General features: G+C 55.2%; 1 long non-coding RNA gene across 1 annotated transcript in view; it reads right to left on the bottom strand.

The window, feature by feature from the left end:
• Positions 1–256: 256 nt before the first annotated feature.
• LOC135323383 (uncharacterized) overlaps positions 257–24,477 on the bottom strand; it is a 156,941-nt gene continuing 132,720 nt past the window's right edge. Inside the window, exon 3 of the long non-coding RNA XR_010384974.1 lies at positions 257–346. This is a non-coding gene — a long non-coding RNA (uncharacterized LOC135323383). The remainder of the gene's footprint in view (positions 347–24,477) is intronic.

Genomic DNA, 24,477 nt, shown 5'->3' on the forward strand with positions numbered 1-24,477 from the left:
TGTAATCAAACCCTCTGAATGGCTCCATCAGTCAAATCAAAGCCAGGAAGGCGCACGGTGCAATCAGAAGGCGGGCAAAGTTGAAGAAGGGGGTACCGCCTAAATCACTGAAATTGTGAGGGCACATTCTTTCCTCTAAGAAGTAAAAGCTAGAATTAATATTTTAAATGGTAAACGGGAAAAGAAAGAAAAAGGACCGAGTAACAATGAGAATGGACTTTTAAAGTCTTACCCAGATATGGACATCGGGGAAGCCGGGGGCACCAGCCACCGTGTTAAAAGATCAGGGTTTCTTCGTCTGGTGTTTCTGTCTCCCTTCTCCCCCCAAGACAGCAAACGATGTCTCCTGTAACAAAGAGGGGAAAACACATGTTTAGCAGGCCAGCGTGGGGACGTTTTGGAGTCATTCACCCGTGCAGTTCTCACAATGGCACTGAAGGATAGATTCCTGTCCCCATTTCACGGATGGGGACACCAAGGTTTAGAGAGATTAAATGCCCTGCTCCAGGCCCCCAAAGGGCTGCTGAGGCTGGAACCCACGTCCGTCCGACCCTCTGACATAGGACACTCCAACCACGCAGTGGCCTTCGCGCCGGGACCGAAGGGTTCATACACCCCCAACACTTAGCAATGTGGAAATAATGTGGCACTTCCCTTTTCAGCTCAGAATGCCTTTTTATTCATTCCTTGTCCCATCCATTAAATTATCAGGAAGGACAATGGAACAGGCCTTGATTGCTCTAAGGCCTCTGTGAGGCCCCCAACTCCCCCAGACATCACATTTTTAGACTATTTAATTTTGGCTCCATTTTCACCTGTAGTCTTAGCATCTGACTATCTCTTTGACGATTGCTTTCCCAGGGAAAGCCACGATGGCAGTCTGGGTTATAGCGACACAAGCCAGAGTCGATGAAGGCTCACCATGCGCCAAGCCCTAGACAGACGTCGCCTCACCCCACGTTCAGAACAGTCGCGGGGAGGTCTCAGGCTCCTTGCTGCCCGAGCCAGGGCTGGGGCCCCCGGACTTAGAGCGGCTGTCAGACCTGGATGGCCAGGTCCCAGGTCTACAAGCTGCTTGCGTCTCCACACAGCCCCTGGCTTCCGGAGAGGCGTTCTCACGGGGTGTCTCGCCGAGAAGCACCAGGCTGTGTGGGGAGCCCAGCGATGGCCCTGGAAGGAGCCCCTGCCCCTCATCTCACAGCCGCCCAGTTCACCGCTCACCCAGCAGGACCACGGACCCCTGAGGCCAAGCCCTGGTGAGACCCGACCACAGGGTCCTCCTGGCCCGGCCACCACCCCAGGGGTCAGCCTCCACCCCACAAGTAAACGACCTGAGTCCACTCTTCGGCTTCCTTCTTTCCTTCTCTTTGCTTCAAAGAAATCACTATGTTTTTCAAGTTAGAGTAGAAACGTGGAGGTTGGGAGGCCTGGGGTTGGAAAATGGGTGTGACCAGAAGGCCACACAAGTCCCCAAGCCGAGGCCATGCCTGGCACAGGTGGAAGTGGCTTTGAGGTTGTCACTCGCGGGCTGAGTTGATGGAGGTTTGGTGCGTCCTTTCTCGGCCATCGAGGTGCCAAACGCCCCTTTGGCCGTAATTGGGACTATTCTCTCGGGGACCTCATGCTTCAGGGAGGGGGTGAAATCATTGTGACACCTTGCACTGACCCTGAAGTCCTCACCTGACCTGTGGGAGGGGGTGTCGTAGATCCCAGGGCGAAAAACTGACAGTAAGAGAAGGGCGCGCAGAGCCGGAGGCCGTGATCGGTCCACGCGCACTCCTTCCTTCACGAGGCCGGAGTCTGCTTTAAGAAGAGAGGTGACAGCGGTGCCCGCAGTGGCGCCGTCCGCCCTCCGGGACCTCGGCGCTCTCAGCCGCCTCCCGTGCCTGTCACGACCGCGGTTTCTCCTGGTGTATTTAGATAAAACCCTATATGCTAGTTAATTGGGATGATTAAAGAAATCAGGCTGCCTCGGGCCACCCTGCTGCTTCAGACAGGAATTCACCAGGCGTGGAGAAGGGACGTTTTGCTTCATTCTATCGGCGGCCAGATAATGCCCCGATTTTCACAACTGTGGTCAAGCTAAAGGCTGAACAATTGCACTTCAGGTGTGAAACAGAGGCTGTGTTGTTTAACACCGTCCACGGGAAAACTGCGTAAACGCATTAGGGCAGGCAGTTTGGGGCACGTTTGAACAAGCTCGGGTGTGGGTAGACTTTCACAGGGGGCGAGTCTGAGCGGGTAACCCAGAGCGTGCTGGTGCCCGCCCGCACCGCCAAACCGCGCGGGTTCTGCCAGTCTCTGCGCACACCGGGGTTCGGCCACTGCACTGGGGTTTTGTCCTCTGCGCACAGAGGCTCCGTATGGCCAGTGTCGCTGGACGCCTGGACCAGAAGTCGTGGTGATGGGCCGCCCCTCCTGTGCACCCGGCTCCGCACATATTATCTTCAAACTGAAGGTTTGAAAGCAGAGGCTCAGAGACACAGGCTGCCCTTCTGATGTCACACAGTCCAGCAAGCGGCTGAGCCGCCTGCCTTAACGCAGGCTCTTTCTCCCAGGCAGCACTGAACGCTGACCTTCAGGCTCTGCTGTCAGACGGTCTGGAACAAATCCTGCTTCTGTCACTGATGAGCTGAAGAACCATGGACACCTACTGAATCTCAGCGCCTCAGCTTCTCTTCCTGCTGGGGGACAACCACCCCAACCTCATGGAGCTGCCGTCCACGCCGAGAGATGGTGTGATGTCGCCAACTCCATGCTCCTTCTCTCCCGGCATCCTCTCCTTCCTGAGCCTCCCTGCCCTTGTGGGACATCAGGAAGAGACAGGGAGCACTTGCCGTGGGATCTGACTGCTCAAAGGGGCACGATTCAGAGACCGCGGCCCACTTATGGCCAGATGAATGGGGAGCCTGTGGATGGCCGTGGGGTGACCACGGGCTGCAGCCCACCCTCCACAGTGCTGCTCTGCGCCCTGGCTCCTGTTGCCTGAGGGAAAGTCTGGGTCAAGGGAAAGCACAAAGTCTTCAAGATCTTCCAAAGATTGAGGTCCAAGAACTAGGACTGAATTTCTCAGAATGGCAGGACCTCTGCCCTTCTCCACAGCTTTTGGGGTCTTTCGGCCGTGGAAAACGAGCTTGCCTTGGGGAGCCTGGTCTCTGCACCCCGCGGATGGGCAGACAGCCTGGAGGCGCATCACCACGGACAGGCCGACTCAAGGGCACCACCCAGGGCCCACCCCCGCCTCCGCTCTGGATTCCTCAGAGGGCTGAGCCGATGCGGACGGCGACTTGGCGCAGTGCTTCTCTGTGGATCATAGGTAAGGAGGTAAGAGCGCCTAGCCCCAGCTTTTCAACCAACCGGCGGGATGGCCTCCCGAGTCTCGGGCTCCGTGACTGCCGGCGGCTCCCGGCCTGAGATGAGCAGTTTTGACCGTAACACAGGCACCCGGGTCCGCCCGCACTGTCCGCTGGCTGCATGCTTCCTGCACACAGCACGTCCCGGGCCTCCCATCGCCAGTCCCCTCGGGCGGCGGACATCCCCACTTTGCGGAAGGTTAACAGCTGCTCAATAAATATTTGCTTTTCTATTCATAATAGTGATAATTACTTTTATGACACAAAAGGAGGATTTGGGGCAGCTTACTGCATAGAGGAAAATGTGTAATGATTTTTAGCCAGTGAGGTGATCACTCAAGTACTCACCAGGAGGCTGTCACTATGTTAAATGTCCCTCTTCAGGTTGTATCTGTCAGGAGTTAACCCAGCAAGTGGTGTTTCATGTTGTACAGAAGTCAACTCGCTGTAACCCCGCGTCCGTCCTGGTAACGGTGTCTCGACCCGGGTACTGACGGCCAGACAGTCACCCCCTGTGAGGTGCAGACTTGGGCACTGTGGGATGTCTGGCAGCGCCCCGGCCTCCATCCACTAAATGCCAACAGCAACAACCAAAAATGTCCCCAGGCGCTGTCAAACATCCCCCGGCAGGGTAAACGTTCCCCTGATTGAGAACCACTGCCTGGCATCAATTACCACAAATCTGGAAGGAACGATGTCCGAATGCTACGATAGACTTGGGTTTTATTTTTAAGCTTTTAATTATTATTTTTTTATCCCAACAAAGAGATACTATCAAAATGCCTACAAATGACTTCTTAAAAACTTTTGCTTTCTTCTCATTCAGTCTGTTTCCTCTGAATGTGACTTCCCTGGCATTCATGGGCATTTGGTCAGGATGGAAGGGGTACTTAACTGAGGCCCTCAAATCCTTCGTGAACTGCGGACGACACCTTTGCTTCAAGGGTGGTGTCACGCCAGCTGGTCTCATCTCAGGGAAGGAAGGCAGATGTTGTCCCTGACTGAACTTGAGGTAGAAAGAAAACATGGGATTTGATTTTGTGCACAGAGTGGGTGCAGCGCAGACCACCCAGCCTCTGCCAGGGAAGAGCTGCTCTCCTAGGAAGGAGAAGAGGTGTCTGCTGCAGGCAGAGCAGCGGGATAGAAAATAATGGTGCTGCCCGAGCAGACGGCTGGGGACATCTTTTCCTGCTTCAGTGATTCCCCAGGCGTGCATCTGTGGCCACCTGCATGACCCCAGTCCTCCCCTCGGCCCCACTAACACAGATTAGGCACAACTGACAAGACGGAAACGTAGTCACTCCCCCTGCCTGCCACTACTGCTGCCACTGAACGCTTACCTACGCCCAGAAAGTGCTTAACGGGTTCGGAAGGAAATAGTACAATCCTGAATCTGTTGTTCATCTGTTGCACAAAACCCAGGAACTGCCAAGGTTCCAAAGTGCCAAGAAAGCTGGCGGATGAGAAAAGACGAATTCTTCAACAGGAGCGCTTACACCAGCGTACCTGGCTCATTCTCTCCCGCTGACCTCGTCTGTGTTTGTGTGACATTTTCTCTGCAGCTGCGTCCAGGGCCCGTCACTGGTAGCGGGACACACTGGACGAGGCTCTGTGTCGGCAGAAATAAGGCAGCTCAACCTGGAGGAAGGACTCGAAGCTTCTCCCCACTGATGAGAAACGCCCTGCAGACAGCAAACAGCTAAGGCGCCCTGGCGCCCAGCACGGTCCCGGGAGCCCGGGAGCGATGCTTGCGGCATGAGTACACAGGTCAAAGACTGAACGCCGTTAACCAGCAAATCTCCTGTAGTGCTCAATGGAATCCATCTTATAAAAATAATGACAATAATTAACAATAAATGCAACATTTATCGCAGGCTAAGCACCATTCTACATTAACTCAGTTAATCCTCACAATAACCCGATGAGTTAAGTACTATTATTACCCTATTTTGAAGATGGGAAAAGTGAGGCACAGAGAGGTTGAGCCACTTGTCCAAGGTCACAGAGCTAGCCTGTGGCCGTGCTGGGCATCTGTCTCTGGAGTCTGTGCTCTTAAGCACTATGCTGCGTTTTCTCTGCAGTAAACGAGACACAGTCTGATGACGGCTTTACTTGAAGGAGCCTGCGTTCCACGTGAACACTGGGCGATCAGCTTTTCTGAAAAGGGAGCTCTCCTCTTGCTGCTTTATCACCATTAGGACAGGAAGAAGTGTGAGAGAAGGCGAACATTCATCCAGTGCCCATCGGACACGCACTTGGGAAAGCAAGATGTAAGGAGCTGTTTGCTGAAGTTCCCTGCGTAAAATCCGAGTGCATTTCCCACGGGGGCGCCACCCGGACTCAAAGCCTTGTTGGGACCACAGGACTCGCTGGTTCAAGAAGAGACAAAACGGGCCTCAGGGCGAGCCACTCCCTGGCCTCGGGCTCGCTCGGCTAAGGCAGCTGCTCTTAAAGAGCAGGGGTGAGACACCCTCTGGGCACAACGGGGAGGCGGCAGGCACGATGCCCCCTGCAAGTTTAGGGCTTCCCTCAAACTCTAAGTCTCCACAGAGAGGAAATCAACCGTCTCCATAAAAGTTAATCCATGATTAGAAAAAAAAGTCAGTCTATTTGTAACTACCTGAGAATTAGGAATGAAAAAACAGACGTCTTCTTTATTTAGCGCTTTCTGCCTAAATAATGCAACGGGGGAGAGATTTTGTGGGCACGGATAATTTAACATAATTGAGTACGAGAACCAGAACGTTGCATCTACTCTGCTGTTTAATGACTCCATTCAGGACACCGACAGGGCCCCGGGGAGAGCCACGCTGAGGGTCCCGGAGAGCCAAGAGGGAAGGCAGGAGAGGCGCGAACGTGGAAGCAAGGGGAGGGAATGGAAATGTTTCATACGCTCGAGTCGGAGACGGGGGCTGTGCAGGACCTGGTGACGCTCAGAGGAGGACGGCGGTCAGCAGACGTACAAAGCGGTAAAGGACGTGCAGCCATCCTCCCAGCACCGCCCATGGCCCAGGGTTTTTTGTCCTTTTTTTAATCGAAGGGCAGTCAGTTCTAATGTGCCAGTGTCTGGTGTACAGCACAATGCATACAGCACACGCATACATATATTTGTTTTCATAGTTTTTCATTAAACGTCATTATAAGATATTGAACATAGTTCCCTGTGCTCTACAGAAGAAACTTTTTTTTAAAATCTATTTTTATATATAGTGCCTAACATTTGTAAATCTCAAGTTTCTAGTTCATATTTTATGAAGGAGCTGCTGTCCGATGCCCTGGGCTGGGGGCTGGGAGATAGGGCCGGCCTGCCTCTGTCAGGGTCACCAGTTCATTCATTCCACCAACAGTCCTGAGCCTCCGACTCAGACCAGGCCCTGACCTCAGACCTGAGATGGATGTGGACACAGCGTGGCCTTGGACTCCTGGGATTCACAGGCCGGTGGGGAAGACAGGTTTACAATCATACGACTTACAATAACACAAGAACGTGCACTGGGAGTCTGGCTAGGGAGGACAGGCCCCCGTGGGCGGGTAAACAGGCCTCATGGGGATGTGTGGGTCATGGACGGTGTTCTTCCCACCCCAGGAGAACTGAGGGGGTCCCACAGCAGGTCGGCCAGCACACCTTCCCCAGCAGAACAGGGCTCAGCGCTGCCCAGCCGGACGCTCCCACTTCATGCGCCGTCTTTCATTTGTCCCTTCCTCCAGGACGCATTGTCCCCTCTGTGGCCCCTTTTCTCTCCTCTGCTGTGAAAAAGCAGCAGCAGGAGCAGGCTGTCTGTAACGTAAGCTCATTGTGTTTTCAGCCCTTTTAGTGCTGAACCTGCACCCCAGGGAGGTAAGGCAATGTCCACCACAGAAGAGGCAGACAAACCCACCGAAAAGGTGCGGAGATGCCGGAGCAGGATTTGCTGGGCTGGAAGATTTAATTTGCCGGACTACTGGGCCTGTCAAAAGTTTCCACAGTAACCACTTGGGTCCTCATAAAGCCGAGACAGTGGAGGAGGAAACTGAAATCCTGGATCAATGTCTCTGTTTGGAGACCTTAACTTATGTTTGGTTGAAGAAAAAGGAAAGAAATCCAACCGGCCGACTGTAATCGTCACGGCAGGTTAGCCCAGGAAACCGATGCACAGTTTGTGACATTTACCAGGAAAGCAGGGCCCGCGGCTGTTACTTACAGTGCTTTGAAAAGAACCCCAGGATGGCGATCTGCCCATCTGCCCATCTGCCCAGGTGCCCTCACCTGCAAACCCGCACCTCCTCCCACAGGGGTGACAGGACTCTGATCAGCCTGAGGGACAGAAGGATGCCTTGAGCAGGAGGTCTGCAAAGCCAAGGTCCCGAGGGTCAGGGAGTGTGCCCAGTGGGGGCAAGAGACGAACTCAGAGACCGGAAATGCTGGGAAATTGCACCTAGTCGGCCCCACCTGTTGGGGGAGCTGGTTCCCTGAGGCCAGAATATGCTCCTGCGCTGAAGGATTCACACAAGAGCCTGCCCAGGCTGCTGCCGTGGTGCAGCCACGGGCGCCGGGGGTGCTCCTGGGTTGAAAGGAAGGGGCTGGCAGGGAGCAGGGTCAGGCGGAGGCTGGACAGGCGGAGCAGCAGACTCGGGAGGAAGGTGTGCGAGGGGCTGGAGAGAGGGACTGGCTGGGACCCACCGCTTCCTTGGCTTAACACACAGCCCCTCAAGCTGACAGACCGGAGCAGGGGGTTAATCGTGCGCTCTCGTAGGCTGTGTGCGCTGCTCAGGGTTGAAGCAGAAACAGGATGTTGGCGTTGCCGCCCTCCCAAGTATTCAGTAATTGCAAAGGGAAGGACAGTTCTGGGGGAGAATCCTGGCACAGGCCCGGGAGGCTCAGGTCATGGGCTGCACCACCAGGAAGCCATGTCAACACCACGCACCCCGACAGGATGCAAGCGGGGGGCACGCTGCCTGTGGGTCCCTCCCGGCAACACACACCCTCAGCCTCATCACCAGCAAGCACTGGACAAACCCAAAAAGGCAATGCGGTATTTTCCACAAAATAACTGACCAGTATCTTCCAAAGTGTCAAGGCCACCAGAGATAAGGAAAGTCAGAAGAACTGTCCCAGACTGGAAGAGATGAAGGGGGCACGACTACCAAACACAGCGTGGGGTCCCAGAGCAGACCCTAGACCGGAGGCCCGGGGGATGAACCACTGGGGCGCTCACTGAGCTCCATGCTCCAGTGGGCGGCACCACAGTGAGAGTAATTTCTGAATTTTGATAAAAATTATGTAAGATGTTAACATAAGGGGGAGGTGAGTGACGGTGTGTGGGTACTCTGAATCATTTTTGCAACTTTTCCGTAGGTCTAAAAGTCTCTCAAAAAGAGTAACTCTTGGGAAAAAAAAGAAACATGTCCAGAGGTGCCCCCTACATCACAACCAAGGAGGTACGACAACTCACGCCCGGGAAGACTCCTGACCTTTCTCTCTGATTCCTGAGTCATGTTTTAATCATGCAGGATGAAGTCATCTGTGCCCCGAGGACGTACGACACCGGGCACAGCTGAAATCTCATAAATAAATTAACAAACAGACGCGGGAAGGGGAGGACCACTTCACCTTCCTGTGGCTCGGGGACCTCTGAGTCTCATTCACGGTAAATGCGGGCCTGCGTCCTTGTTGAAGGGGATGATCTGAACGGCTGAGGGAGACGGGTGGTCCACACCGGTCACGGTGGTGGTCCCTGGAGACAGACGTGGGGCTGGACCCCAGCCACTCCAAGGATGATGGTTCTGCTCTGCTTTTCAGGTGAGCTCAGTGGCCTGCTGTACAGACACAAATGGTGATCTTAAAGGCATAAACTCTGTTTTGTCGTAGCCTCTGCAAGGCCCGGTCTTAAAAGTTGAGACATGGCTCCATGAACAGACTAGGAGGTCACTGCTCTGCCAGGCATCTCATTGTGGGAAGGATTTTACCTTATTTTTCACTGCAGAGGCTCCTTGGTTGGGAGAAAACACTGATTCCTGGCTCTACAAACAAAGGGAGTGTATGGGTCAGCTATTACCACTGTGACGCAGATGATGCTGTGTAACAAACTATCCCGTACCCAAAGGGTTTACAGCAACTAGCCTTTATTTCTCACTCATGTGTCTGCAGGTCAGGAATTGAGTAAGCCATCTGTTAAGTCATTGGTAGCTTTAAATGATGGATTGAAATTGGCAAGTGCTAAAACGTACCCCTCCTTATTCCCCCAGAGAGCTGGCTTACCAGCAGGCCACAGCACCCAGACCCCATCTCAGCCACCTCCTGGCTGCACCTGCTAGCTGTCTGCTTCAGTGTGTGAAGTTGTTTGGCCCTGTGCCTTAGTTTCCCCACCTGTACAATGGGAATGACAGTGGCATCTCTCTCATGAGGTCACTGTGAGACCTTCAAGAGGTGAGGCAGGTATGAAGCTCTCAGTGCTGGCTCTACCAGCACCGGTTATGATGTAACTGAAGACAGCCGAGTGCAAGGACGCCACCCCAGCCACTCAGAGGGGCAGCCCAGGAATGCCCTCTGCAGAGACGCCTGCGGCAATTCAGACCCAGCCATCTGATCAGGAAAGTCAACTCAAGTGGCATTAGGACCACAAGAAACAACAGCCTAATTTAAAAGGAAGAGCTTTCATGAAAATAGACTTTCTGCCTCTATGCTTCCAGAAAACTCTCCCCAAAGCCACAGAAGCATTTCTAATTGTTGTAACAAGAAATAAGCAGGGGCAGAAGCCGAAGGCTTTTTCATTAAAGAATCACAGCAGAGATTCCGAGTCCAAGGACGGCAAAGCATCTCTTTTTTCTCACAATGGTCTTCACAAAGACCTTCCCTACTCATGGCCGGGGTCCGAGGAGGGCAGACTCCACCCATGGAGCCCCTGGTCGTCAGGGAAGACGACTTGGGCGCTGGATTGGGGGAGGAGTCAGGAACCCCAGCAGGTCCTCTCCTCACCCTCTGCGGCCCTTGGGGAGCATGGTGTCCAGGTGTCCAGGCCCAGGGGAAGCTGGTGGCACCTGGTGCACGACAGGAGGAAGGGGAGGCTGGAGGTTCCCTTCCAGGGAGCCCACCCGCTGGTCCAGGGGACCCTACCCACACCTGTGGTATCCCTATCCCTCCTAGCAGGGCTCGGGCCCTCCTGGCGGTCCGCCTGGGCCAAGTCGCAAGGTTGAATCCTGATTTGATCCCTTACAAGAGCGCAACAGCCTCAAGCGTGAGACTCCCTTTCTGACCCTTGGAGGATAGTGCCTGCCTCGCAGGTCCAGTGTTAGCAATGAGCTATGCCACATGGCAGCTGCTCAGGAAACTCAACTCTGTTTTATCCATCATTTCCCTTCTTTTCTGACTTCCCTGCCTGACTGTTCCCGTGGCACCTTCATGGAAGCAATGAGAACTCACACCGCCATGTCCCTTCTTCTCTGCCTGGTCTCCTGTCCACTCAGTCCCAGGCATCTGTCCATGGTACTAGGCGTGCTGCTCAGGGCCTGGGACGCAGGGTGAAATCAATGATGAGGGTATCCTGGTGATCCCTGCCCTTGACGGGATGTCTTCCTTTGGGAGGAAGGAGGCAGAGAAGAATCAAACTGCGAAAAGTGCTGTGAAGGAAGCAATGAGATGCTGGGGAAACCAGGATGAATGAGGACAGTACAGGGCCCATGGTAGACTACGAGTGGATTTTCTTCTGGTGCCAGCCTCTAACTTGTCCTGACACCTGATGACAATGGACCTCTCCTCCACCATATTAAAAAAAAATAATAATACGGCTCCTTCAATATGTCACAGGGAACACCCCACACACTGTGCAAGTCTCAGAAAAAGAATCCTCCTGGTCTCGCCTTCTACTGATGCCTGGAGAGCCTGCCTCTCTCTCACCACCTTAACGTGTCTTTCTACTCGCTCTCCACCAAAGGACACTGGTTAATTCTCTGGCACTGGCCTAGGGAGAAATTAAATTCTGCCCCCTGTGACTTCTGGCCCTGGGCATCAGTGAGAGGGAAGACGTTCTGCTAATGGTGAAGGTGAGCCTACAAAGCCTGACAGCCTGCCACTGACCTCTGGGCAGAAAGCGGCTGATCCCAGCCACACGTGGAAGCCCTCTGTAAACTGCTGAGCTGGAGCGGTGCGGTCTGATTTGAGTCTGCGAGAGAAGGCCACGGCCAGGGAGAGTGCGCACCATCAAAGTTAAGGCCGTACTTACACTGACGAGCTGGATGTGCTTGCTGGACCCCAGGAGCAACGAGCACCCTTTCATCTGCTCAGGGGCCTCCCAGAATACGCACCATTTAGAGTTGGCGCACGATGAATGGGGCCGCAAGAATTAGATACGACCACATGGAGCCTCGGGCTGAGGAAGTCGACGCTGGATCAGAAGGTCAGGAAGGAAGATACGGTTCCCCACGGGTCTGACGGATGCCTCGTGTGTTGCTGAGGTTCTGAGAGTGGACACACACACACACACACACAAGGAGATGAAGGTGCCTGTGTATTACTCACTGTGTGTGTAGCATGGCCACGTGGTAAAGAAACATACACCCATTGGAGGAACATGCCATTTCAGAGACTACTTATCAAGCAGCGGCTCCCTGGGTACCGCGTCTCACAGCTCATCTGCTCCACACAAGGCTCCTTGACACCGGGGATTATGACTCTTCTCTCTTGAGATAAGGGACCTGTGGCTCAGCTCACACTGTCACCCGGCAAGTGGCAGAGCAGAGACTCAAACTCTCTTCTCTCCGTTAGGCTGTGCTTCAGAGAAGCCAGAAGTCTCAGCAGACAGTGCGAAAGCGGTAATAAAATCTCAGTGTTCTGGCTACACGGACTGTTGGGAGTCCTGTCTTGAGTCTTTTGAATCTTAACTTCTGTTTTTGTGTAAACATAGATCTATTCCACCTCGACTCGGCTGCATTCGGGGCATCGTACATTGCCTCCCTCGCGGCTGTGACCGCGCGAGCACCAGCTGACCCTGCACGCCCCACCCCCCGCCCCCAGTCCCTCCAGAATGGGCTGACAACCCTGGAAGCTGCCTAGAAATGCCAGGTACGTGGTGTTGCATCAGTGTGTCCCCAAACACCTTCCAGAGATGATGAAACGGTAAACAGCAGCCTGTTTTGGAGTTCTCCCTCGCTGGGGAAATGCATCTTAACGGCCGCTCTGAGCTCAGCGGCACCTGTGCCATCAGGTGACGACGCCAGCCAGGTAAGCCTGCAGAGCCCGATGCAGCCCCCGGCACGAGGCTGACGCGGAGAGGACATTCTCCGTGTCTCTCGGGGATGCTGGGAAGGGCGGCAGCCCGGTCGCCTCCTGGCTTTGCTATTTCGCCTCCTGCGGTCCTTCCCGCGTGCGGAGAGAGCACCGGGGGAGATCAGCTGTGAGCTGCTCTGCTCTGGGGCCCTTCATCTTCTCTAGCTGCCTGATATTTTTGGTCACTGTGGCCCCTGGAACCCCCCATCTGTCTACATAGCAAATCAGAAGGGAGAGACTGCTTCTAAAGTAGCGAATGACAAATCGTCTTCCCTTAGACGGGTGCCAAAGGAACAGGTCAGAGTGGGTTGTTCCTGTTGAGACAGATCACAGCGAACGCCGGCCTCCGTGTTGACCTGCCACTTACCAACCACAGCGAAACCAGGGTTATTTAATTATGTAGCTCTGAACACTGGCCACCCTCTCTGCCCACGGAAACATGGCCATCTGGGTCTGTAACAAATATCTGAAGGTTTCAGCCGCCAACAGATATTGATCGATCTCAAAGCCCCTCTCCAAATCAATACCAGCGTGCGGTCAGGGCTGCGGGCTCTGGGACAGAGGGATCTGATGGTCTGAACCTCCCCACACAGCTGGGCCGCTGGGGACCTGGGCGTCCTGCTGGAAAGGGGTCCCCAGCCCACCCACCTTCACGGCTGGTCGCGCTGTGAAAGCACTGTTTGCCTGGGGGAGTCGGGGGTGCTCCCAAGAGGAAGCACACTTAGGAACAAAAGGAAAACCTCTGTCGGGCTGATCTTCACCATCATCTTTCTTATCACCTAAGCGGCTTTAAGCTGATGATGTTTAATGAGATCTGTGTCATTCAGATAGACTTCAAGCTGTGATCCAGCAAGGCGACACCAACTCAGCCTTACTAAACATCCCTCCCGACTTTTTTTTAAGTACTTCATGCCACATAAATTAGACTGCCATTGAGATAATTGGATCCTTGTGGCTCTTAATTTTTCACAGATACACTATTTTGAAAATAAATCGTGAACCAGCGTCTTTGAACGTTAGCGTTAATTTACATCGACTCTGCTTTCCTGACAGCTGAGGGACACCCCCTCATCGCCACATGAACCACTAGTCAGATCTAAAATACTCATGTCAGTCCGAAGCAGCCAGAATCCCTCTGACTTTTTGTCAATCATCTTTTCAGAAACGAGTGTGTCCACTCAGTGATTTTATAATCAGTCGAAACTGTTGTTCCAAAAGCATTGTTTTCCCGCACATCACAAGCTCACATTCTGCCCTTGCACTGAGAGGGTGTAAATTCTGAGCAGACAGAGCACCGCCAGGACCATTCAGTACAGGTGGACAGGCTCCTCTGACACATAAAGGACTCGATGACATGTTTCAATAAAGAATAAAAAACATGCCCTTCTTCTCAGAAAGATCTCCTTTTGGCCTGTAGGCAGCATAAACACCGGCACGAAGAGGCCAGCTGAAACGCACTCCTCCGTAGCTGCTGGTTATAAAATGTGGTGTAAAACGTGAACGCGCGCCCATCACAGAGTTGCTCCACAGCCCAAACTAACAGAAAGTACCCGTATCACCAGTGATTCCGCACGGCCGCCCAAGCAGGGCGCGTCAGGAGGGCGAAATACAGCAGTGCCTCGGATGTCAAATGAGAGCTCGTCACCCAGGCTCATCCCCGCCTCCCACCTTGCACCGCCTCCATCCTTTTTCAGGGGGCAGACGCGGGAAGGAGAGAGGCTCAGTAAATACGGTGAAAACGCACTCGGCAATTACAAACCATTAAAGGAAACCCCGCTCACGGCAAGGTGACGGCGAGGAGGCGTGGGGAGGAGACGGCACGAGAGCTCGGCAGAACTAGACTAGGCTCTCCCTGTCGAAATCAGCCTTTCTTAGAGGGGCTCTTTGTGACACATTTCAGCGCACGGTGTGGAAAAAAGGGAAGGTGTTGTAAGGTGAGCCCCAAAATGACGGACTGGAGGCAGGGTTCTGCCTGTGTGCCGTCCATCGAGCCACTGGCCTCTGTGGACTTCTCTCTGGCTCACGGGGCACCGCGCGAGGGGGTCTCGTTGCTGAAACAGGGCAGCTGATCCGACGCAGTGCGAAGTGGGCCCGAAGCCACGCAGGGCTCAGCGTGGCTCCCACTGCCCTGCGCAACAGCAGATTCCCCAGGGATCTGGATAAAACACACATGAGGTTTCCCGGCAGGTCCGGGTGGGACCCCAAATTCTGCCTAACCAGCTCCCAGTGACACTGACACTGCCGGCCCCCGGGCCTCATTCCCAGGAGTGAAGCCCTGAGTAGGAGAGGTTTCTGATTCTACAGAGCAATGGGGCGTTGGCAGAGAGATGCTTTATCTTAGACGACCCGGGGACTTGTCACACATCTGGTGAGGCTTGGAGTGAAAAGTGGGTGCCCCAAATAAAGTAGCAAAATTGCAAATGACACTTCTAAGGCTTTAGGTTGCAGGTACATCGATGCCACCACCTACATTTGACACTGCTTGCAAAAGAAGAGGGTGGATTTATAGCCAACATCCCAGGAATGTGCTCCAGGGGCAGCTTATCATCCATTTGTTTGTTTAGTTTCCCAGGAGGCACCGAGTGTAAGTCAGACGGGCCAACTGCCGTAGCGCTGGCTGGGGGCGGCTCTTACGGATGCCCCCCTAGTCCCTGGGGTGACAGCAAACTGTGGAGCATCTATGTCCTTGCAGAAGTGTCTGGGACCTTGTCAAAATCTGGCCCCAGCCAAGGTAGCTGCCTACTTACACACGGGGGACCGTGGCAGGAGGAGAAATGAGCATTACCCTCACCCCAGCCCTGCGTCTTCATTACGACTATCTCCCTGCCCCTCCCTTTCATCATCACTGTTTTTTTAGCGTATTTCTCTCTTCTTCCTTCTGGACTTAGCAGCACAAACCCTCAAATACAAATCGTACCAAGAAAGCATAGTGAGGACTGGCCGAGTCCTGTCGGGGAACCATTCGGAGTCAGGTCAGTTCCGCTTCCTCCTGCCCACGGAGGGCTGTTATTTGTAGGGCGGGACGGGGCGGAACTCATGGGTCCCACGCCCTCCGCAATAGGACGTCATTGATCTCCACTCTCCTTTCTTGCTTCCTCGCTGAGCTGTTGAAGAGGTCAGCACGGACTTCTGAACAAGAACCTCCACTGCCGAGTGAGGTGGTGGGGCATCCAGCATTCCAGTGAGGCTGCCAACTGGCCCATGATGCATGGCATGAGTGTCGGAATTCAATCATTCCTCTCCTGCCTTCTTCCCCTGAGGACATCCCTTCTCCGGGACCTCCCCACGCCTGCCTGTCACTGGACCTTCAGGTAAAGGGGGCGTCTGTTCTCAGTGATGGGGACGCTGACAGCCCGCGCCACGTGGGGGCCACTTGCTTTTCAGATGCCAGGGGCCGATGGCCTTCATGTGTTTGCCTATTGCTGGCATTACTCAGCGTGCAGTGCAGCCTGGAAACATTTCCTTTGACTTTCTGTGATGTTTTCAAAGGTAGGAACAAACCCCGTATTTTTTGTTTGTTTTGCCTTCTGCCCAGTGGCAGGTGAGGCTGTGACTGCTGGTGGGGGCAGCGATGAGCAGCAGAGAAGGCGCCCTGACCTCTGTGACACTCGCTTCCACAGGGCCCTGAGTGCGGCCTGAGCCTGTCCTCATTTAGGACCTGACCGTGGGTAACATGTTGGCGGAATTGGTTGTGATCTTCAAAGGGAAGGTGCTCACAGGGCACTTGCTGGCCGTCCACTGCTCCGTCTGTTCGGTGACCTGTTCCACGTCCGTCCTGCCCCTGCCAGTGGGAAGCTGGCCAACCACACTGGGCGTCCAGAGGAGCCTTTGATGTCAGCATACAGAAGCCTCCTCAGAGTCTCAGGAGAGGACAGGAAAGCCAAGTGCTTTAGCTATGGGAGATGGAGGTAAAGAAGGGGGTGGGAGGGCCGCCCTCGTGTGTCACCAGGCCGGGCGACAAGCTGTCAGCCACGCTCTCGGGAGACGAGAGCGGCCCCAGGATAGAGGCTGCTGAGTGGCAGTGGCGCTGGTGCCAGAAACTGGCCTCGGAGAGGCTGAATTCACCGGCTCTCAGGGCTGAGTTGTTCCGGGATGATGTCCACTCGATGGGGTGGGAGGGGGGCTGCAGCCAGATGGAGAACACTCAGCAGATAACCCACCTGCCCACGTGCTCCAACCTGCTGTCCTGGCCAAAGGGCTTGGCTCGTAATGAATGCGCATTCGGGGGAGCTTCAGAAGCAGCCCAGGGCCCCTTTGGTGGGGCTTCTCTTCCTGACCCAGACGGCAGTCAGCCTCTCCGACAGGAGCACCGCGGCACGAGGAGGTTGGTCCAGGGAAGACGGCGGGCGGCACTTCTCACACGCGGTGATCACCATGTGGCAGAGCTCCAGCCGAGCTCTGGGCTCCACAGCCTCTGCCTCTCGTCTTTTCTCTGCTTTCTTCCCCAAAGGTGCCCTGGGGATGCGCAGCTGTCACTGCTTTGGTTCCTTTACGAATTATTCCTTTATCGTCTGCTTAATTTCAGGCATCATCCTTAGGGCTTTTCAAATAGGTATCCATGTTACTGCCACTTTGCAGATGGGGAGACTGAGGCTCAGGGAGGTAAGTTCACAACGAGCCCGAGCTAGGGATGCGCGACACAGTCCACAGTCCCACCCAGACGCCACGCTCTCAGCCACCTGCTAAAGCTGCTGTGTTCTTCCTCTGACGGAGGGAGAGGCTCACCCAGAAGGAGCACCAGGCCGGCAGAGAGAAGGCTCTAGGGAAGGGGCCTCCATGGAAAAAAAAACACAATTCTCACTGCCTCAGAGATGGAGAAATACGGAAGGTCCCCAACTAGTGTTTAAATCCACATACAATGAGTTATGGACCATGTAATTAGAGTAAATGCTCAACACGGGAGCAGAAACTGTAATTAAGTCTCCAATCCCTCTGAATCCCAAGGAGTGAGAACACTGTGAACACTGGAGTGGGACTTCAGGGTAAGACTCGGTTTCTGCTGACCACCTCCAGGTGGGGGGCCACTGGGGTCGATCTCATCTCTCCTGCGGGCAACTGGCTTCATCGCTGCCTCTGTGGACCCAGGTCGGGCCTCAGCAGAAGTCATGAGGGTATCAGAAGCAGGAAGTGAGCATGCTGTCCCGTGGCTGCTGGGGAACGCGCCCTCCTCGTGTGATACAGGCAGCAGGGCAGACGGAACAGCCACAGACTGAAGTCAGCCAGACACCAGGCGGCCACACGGGGTGAGCCCTGGGTGCGCGAAGCCTGTTAGCAAACATCCCGTGAAATCGAGACGACCTGACCTGCTCTTTCTCTCAGTCGGAGGCTCCGCCGGCCACTCCCGACATCACCGCGCGACGTCAGAGCGCTGGCCGGCCGGGAGGGCGGCGAGCACGCGGTGGGCACCCACACACATCTGCCGAACGATTTGTGCCTCTCTCCCCGCTCAGGGGGACGCTTTACTGATGGTTCCGTCCTCAGGAAGCGAGCAGGGTGAGCAGCTTATTAAAGGCAGTACAATATCCAGAAATTTCTGTCTCCCTCTAGGCCTGGTTTTCAAAGTTTTCACTGTAAATAATACAGCTATTTCAGCCAAGAGCAAATGTGAGCAGCGGCCGCTCCCAGCTCAGCGGAGCCAGCATCACTCGTGCACACAGCGTGGCTCTCCAGTTGTTCACGGGCCCACGTCCTGGTATTTCTCAATTAGATCTTGAACAACAGCGTGAGGAAGAAGAGGGAAACCCATAGTTCTGAAAGTTTCTACCTAGGTTTCCTCCATCCAGACTCCTCCCCTGGGCCCCCGGGTGACTGCTCAGCTGCCCCTGCTGCCCGTGTGACTTCCCACCACATGTCTGCCCTACTAACCGGCCACTAGCCACACGCTCTTCTCCGGCTTGTCGGCCGGTGGGTGACGACACATCATGGACCACACCCAGCCTGCCTCCTGATCCCCTATGACCTGCGAGCAGAGACCATGTGGCCTGCAAAGCAACATTCGTTTACAGCAGGAAGAGGTGCTGACCTCGGGCCCAGACCTTCGGTTCTGGAAAGTCCGAGTTGTCACCTCTCAGCACTTAGTGGGGCCTCTGCCCACAGCAGGTCTCAACTGCAGCCTGACTGGTGGGACACAAAACAGCTCTCAGAAATGTCAGCGTTCGGTCCCACACCAGCTCCCCCAGGGCCCTGGAGCCCCGCCCACCATTTTGCTGATGGTTCTTGATGACTTACGTCTTGAGTTTTTCAAACAGTGAGATTAACCTCGCCTCAGAAGGGACTGGCCTGGGCCCAGGTCCTCAGAGGTGAGCTCTGAGCCCTTGGACTGTCCACCTCATAAGAGTGACTCTGTTTACCTGAGGCCTGGGGTCATCCGAGACGTCCTGTGCCAGCAATGGGGTACGCGGGGGACCATGGGCCATGCTGCATCAGCTCGGCCTCTGCAGGGACGAGAGATGAAAGGTCCGCCCACGGAGGGTCAGCCGCCGTGTGACCACCCTGGCCGCCAAGGCTCCGGTGGGCTTCCCCGGGAGGCGATGCTTCCTGCAGGCTGTCCAACATCACTGTTGGGAAAGGTAAACGTTGTCCACGACTCCACGCAGGGAAGACCGCTGGGCACTCACGCCTGCTCTGCCCTTCCCCCGACCCTGCAGGACTCCCATCGGCCAACCGCGATCTGCACGTTTACATCGTAACAACCCGTAGCCGGGAGTACAACTGCTTTTCTGAGCTCTGTGGGTCCTTCTAGTGAGTCGCTGGACCTGAGGGTGGTCTTGGGGACCTCCTGACACACGAAGGCTGCCGGCTGATGGCGCTGCTGACGTGTGAGGCTAACAAGGCAGATCAGCCCCTCCCCCAGACATCGAGGTGAAGGCCCGCATCCCTCGCCCAGCCCGGCCCTTCCATGGCCCCGGGCCCACGCTGGAGAGGGCGGCTCTCCGGTCCGTCCTCAGGCCCCGCCAGCTCTGTCGCTGCTGCTGGGAGGGAGGCACTGCCACCTCCGCTTCCGAGCAGCGAAGCAGGCCCGCCCCGCGTCTCCCGGCCGGCGGCGGGGGGGCCGGACCTGTTCTGTGTGTTTGCTTGTTCTGCCAACGACCAGTCAGCGTCTGAAGCGTCCCGGCTCTCTTGGCTAAAATGTCATTTTTCAGTCTTTTTGTTAAAGATGTATTTGACCGATGTGACCCGGAAGGGAAGTGTCAGAGAAGACCCTCAAGTCCGCCTCTGAGGAGGTTTGTAAAGCCGCACAAAAACACCGCGCTCCTGCTCCAGTCAGGACCGAACGTTAGAATGAGCCGGTGTCAGGTCGCTGTGACCCACAGAACTTGCCTCATCTCTTTCTGTGGAGTTTTTTCTTTTTTTGGTTGTTTTCACAGGAAAGACTTTCTCTTTTAGAAACCCAGAAAATGCAAAAATGAAGAGAGAAAGGAAGATTCACCTGGTTTCCTGCAAGGCAGATGCGCCCAGCTCTTGGGGTGACAGACGGTGATTTGTGACGCAGTGACTTGGTTTAAGTGATGGCCCCGCGGCTCTGGGGCGCGGCCAGAAGCTCTGGGGGCCGGCGTGAGGGACGCCGCGCTGGATGCGCCAGGGCCTCCGGGGGGCTGCCGCGGGCTGTGGAGCGGGTCTCTCCAGGTCCCCGACGGAATCTTCACCTGCCAAGTTGCCCTCTTCCTGTGGCCGAGCAGACATCGCGGTAACACTGCCAAGAAGAAGGTCTCTGGGTGGCGAAGTCCGCGAGCACGTGGAGGTCGGAGGCAGTCTGGGTGTCGGCCCCGCACGTGGACCGTCCCCACTCGGGTGCAAGGGCTTAGACCTCCCCCCTTCCGTAACCTGCAGCCGGGGCTGTTTCCTCCTGACGGGCGGGCGGGGAGCAACCTGAGCGCACGCTCGTTTGCCTTGGTTTTGTATGGCTGTATTTCCTCCTCCTACAACTGGCCTTCGAGTTTATCTTTTTAATCATTTTACATGCTTGCCAGAATGTGTCTGCATTTGGTCCCTTTGGGTGACTTTCCTTGGGATGTGGAGGACGCCCGTGGCCTGCATGCTGGGGTACTTACCACGCTGCCAGCCATTCTTCCGTAATGGTGTCATCGCTAATTAGCTGTTTCAGCAGTTCTGGTCCTTTCCTTAAAGACACTTACAATTATTTGCACTGGTTTTCTTTTCTATAATTATCCTTTTATCTTATCTTTTTAACTTTTTCATCAGCGTCCTGCCAGAACTACCTGAAGTCTCCATTTTCCTCTGTGCCTTCATGAAGATCTTAGTGGGAACTCGAGAGACCTTGGGTGAGGGGAGGAGGCTGACCAGCCCCCACTGCCTGGCCTGATTCAGGAACTCAGGAAGGTCCTAAAGCATCTCCATTTGACTTGCGCTTTTAAAAAACCGTATCCTCCAAATAGCAAAAAAACAAAAAACAAACAAACAAAAAACCCAGGTTTAATTCTGTAATAGAGATTATTTCTCTCACACAAAATACAGTGCACTGATCATATGACATAAATCACTTCTTCATTCTATAAATATTTATCAATTGCCTTCCACATAGCAGTCACTTTTCCGGTTCTTGGAAGAAAGAACAAAGCACAAAATCCCCGATCTTATTGGGGAGACAGATGATAAACAAGTGAGGAAGTTATGGAGTGTATCTGGAGGTGCCCAGTGCTCAGGGACAAAATAAAGGCGTGAAGGGGGACGGGCACATGCTTCTGAGACGTGAGCTTGGATTCCCCTTTGTTACAGGGCCAGTCACCGACACTCAGGAACCAACACCAACAAGCTGTTCGATGACATTTCATGACAATCATATATTTCACGGAAATGAGTCACCTCAGAAATTTTTCTAGCTTGAGGCCCTGTTACATCAACATGTCATGGCAAAGTGCATGACGTCCTGAGCAGTGTCCCCTTCCCTGGAAGGTGGCGTCTCCTGAAAGGCCGTCCTTTCCAACTCGCACCGCTTGCTGTGCGCTTCGTCTCCGTCTCCACGGGAGTTTGCCGCTCAGTGGTCTACATAATGCAATGAAACGTGGAACAAAGCCCAGCTCCAGCAGGCCCTCTCCATGGGCGGGCGCAGGCAGGACCCCTGCCCTCGAGCGCTCCAGTTCTCCTGTCGTCTTGCTTCTCACTTCAGTGTCACTGGAGCAGACTGCGGGGTGGCAGGAACAGGGAACACCCAGTAGTTTTAAAGCCTCTTAGGAGCGTCTGTCTCCCCCAGTCTGAGGTCGGGCATCCCTCCTCCCCCCGGTGAGGGTGGTGGGAAGAAAGTCCCCCCGCAAAGTCCTCACCCTCACCCCTGGAACCAGGCTACCCAACACGGCAAAAGGGACTTTGCAGACTGGGTCTAACCAAAGACTCTGAGCTGGGAGGGTGTCCTGGAAGATCTGGATGCACTCAAAGCCATCACAGGGTCCTTAAGTGACAGAGGGTCACCATGGGAGGTGCGAGGACAGCAGCAGAGGTGGGGTGACGCCAGTGCTGACTCTGAGGACGAAGGAAAGGGACACAAGCCAAGGGCCGTAGGCGGCCCCAGAAGCTGGAAAAGGCAGAGCAAGGACTTCTCCCCGAAGCCTCCAGGGAGGCGCCAGTGCTGCTGACACCTCGATCTTGGCCAGGAGGCCCATGTCAGACTTCTAACCCGCAGAACTGTCAGATGACTGGTTTAGGTGGTTTTGGCTGCCAAGTCTGTGGTCATCCGTCACAGCAGCCACAGGAAGTTAATGCAAGGGCCGCCGCTGGTTCCCCTTCAGCTGTGTCAGGGCCGACAGAGGAGAGTTACCCGATGGCCCTTGAAAGGCGCCCAGGGCCCTGAGCCACGCTCCCCGTGGCCGTGGTCTCAGCTGTGAGCTCACGGGGCAGGGGTCCGGTCTGCCTCGTCGGACGCTGTGTCCCCAGTGCCCATCGCAGTGCCTGGGACACACCCTGAGATTTGCTGGGTGACTTGAAGAGACTTGGTCCCGCAGAAGCTCTGTGTAAGGAGAAGGCGTTGGGCACAGCCTGCATCACGTCCGACTTTATGCCACATTCAGGGACTGGCCCGGGGAGGAGCCCTGAAGCTTATGCTTTCTGGGAGAGGGGTCCCCTCTGCCGGGAACCTGCCCCTTGACCAGCTGCCTGCACCCCTGCGAGATTCTGGTGCCTCACTGGGTGCGAGCACGGGGCTCTGGGCCCGGCCTCAGCCGCCCTCACGTGGAGAAGGTACATTCCAGTGTCATTAGGGGGCCACCACGTCCATCCTGCCTCCCCCTTTTCCTTTCTGAGCAGCTGGAAAAGCACGCCCAGCCCATGTGCCCAGCTGAGGACGGCCTGACCCTCCGGCTCACAGTCACGGCATCAGCCCCAGGCGAGAGCTCCTGACGGAGCAGCTCAGAGCGGTCAGTGGTCCTGAGCTACCGCAGGCACTTCACGTCCGCGAAAAGACGCCACATTTCCTGCACACACACCCTTCCTGCCGGTCAGTTTTCCTCCGAACTGGAGCCAGGAGCCTGTGTGGGCTCCCAGGGACTGCTGTGTCAAAGTGGCCGTTCCAGGTGAAAACCGCAGAAGTTGCGAGCACGCCACCCGGGCTCCCAGCCCCTCCCGGATGCGGGAGCAGAAGCCAGGTGCTGTCACCACTGACCTACACCTCTCGCCTCCGCCCTCCCTACTGCAGAGAGCACCTGGGAGACCACAGGATAACCCGGCGGCCGCCCGTCCCGATCACTCTGAGCAGATGGCCTTTCTTTTAAAGAGGTAACCTTGGCAACAAGGGAGTAACACACCAGCTGTACTGGGGGATTAAATCTTCGTGCTAGAAGCATGATTTATGCTCCAATAAAGCCAAACAAAACCTAATTGGGTAGGATGAGACCACCAAAATTTATGTTCACGGTGAACAACAGGACGAGGACTAATGACCCCGGTGCAGTGTTCCATTTAGCTGTAATTCTACAGTCAATTAGTATTCTGTTTAATTGTACAATTAATGAACATATAAATTCAATTCATAGTTTATTCCTACCATTAAATTACTTATCTGAATTGCCTCTCTTTGGGAAAAAAATAAGCAACTCAATGCACACATCATGAGAATGACTCGGCAGCGTCCATCCTGGGCACGCCGTAGCTGTGAAATGGCTTCTCCACTACGGTGGCTGGGGTGCTGCTGCCGCTATTGGGAGCAGAATAGTTTAATCTTCTCCCATCAAACGAACAGGCAGTAGTTTCACTGACTGACACCCAGTTCCCCTGGCAGATTCCAGCTTCCGTCAGCAGATCCCACCCCACCCAGGGCCTCTAAGGGCAGCACCCGGGAGGCGGGGGCTTTGGCCTGACCTGCGGGAGGCACAGAATCCCTGTGGGTGCGTCCCACTCTTGGCAGGTGGGGGTGGCTGACACAGAGACGGCACAGCTGCCTCCCAGGCCTCGCTGGCTACTGAGCAGAGGAGAGAGAGGGACAACAGGAGGCCGAGCTCCAGGGGCTCCTGTGCTCTTCAGCGCCTACGAAGTCCCTGTGCAAGAGCACCTGCAAGCGCACAGGCGGCGGCGCTCCCCTGTGCTCACAAACAGGACGCCCCCACCAGGCACCGCCGCTGCTCTGTCCCTGCGGCCCCTGGGCCCCCACTGGCACCGGCATGCCTGGGCGGCCCTGGTTCTCTCCCAGCAGCCGAGGCACTGAAACCCCGGACGCTCCAGGCTCAGTGATGTCCTGTCATGGGAGGGGGACAGCTCGGGGCCCTTGGTGCTGCACCAGCCGAGGGGTCCTCAAGCCCCGTGGAATTCCACGAGACAGCTGAGTTCACCGGCTCTGCCACGCCTCCCAGTCGACGCCCTGCCTGCCCCAGTACAGCGCCCAGCTCCTTCTCCCCCCAGCAGGAGGCCCCTCCGGTCTCTCAGGAACTTGGTTTCTGA

This window comes from Camelus dromedarius, chromosome 18, assembly GCF_036321535.1.
Source record: "Camelus dromedarius isolate mCamDro1 chromosome 18, mCamDro1.pat, whole genome shotgun sequence".
Classification (NCBI taxonomy): Eukaryota; Metazoa; Chordata; class Mammalia; order Artiodactyla; family Camelidae; genus Camelus; species Camelus dromedarius.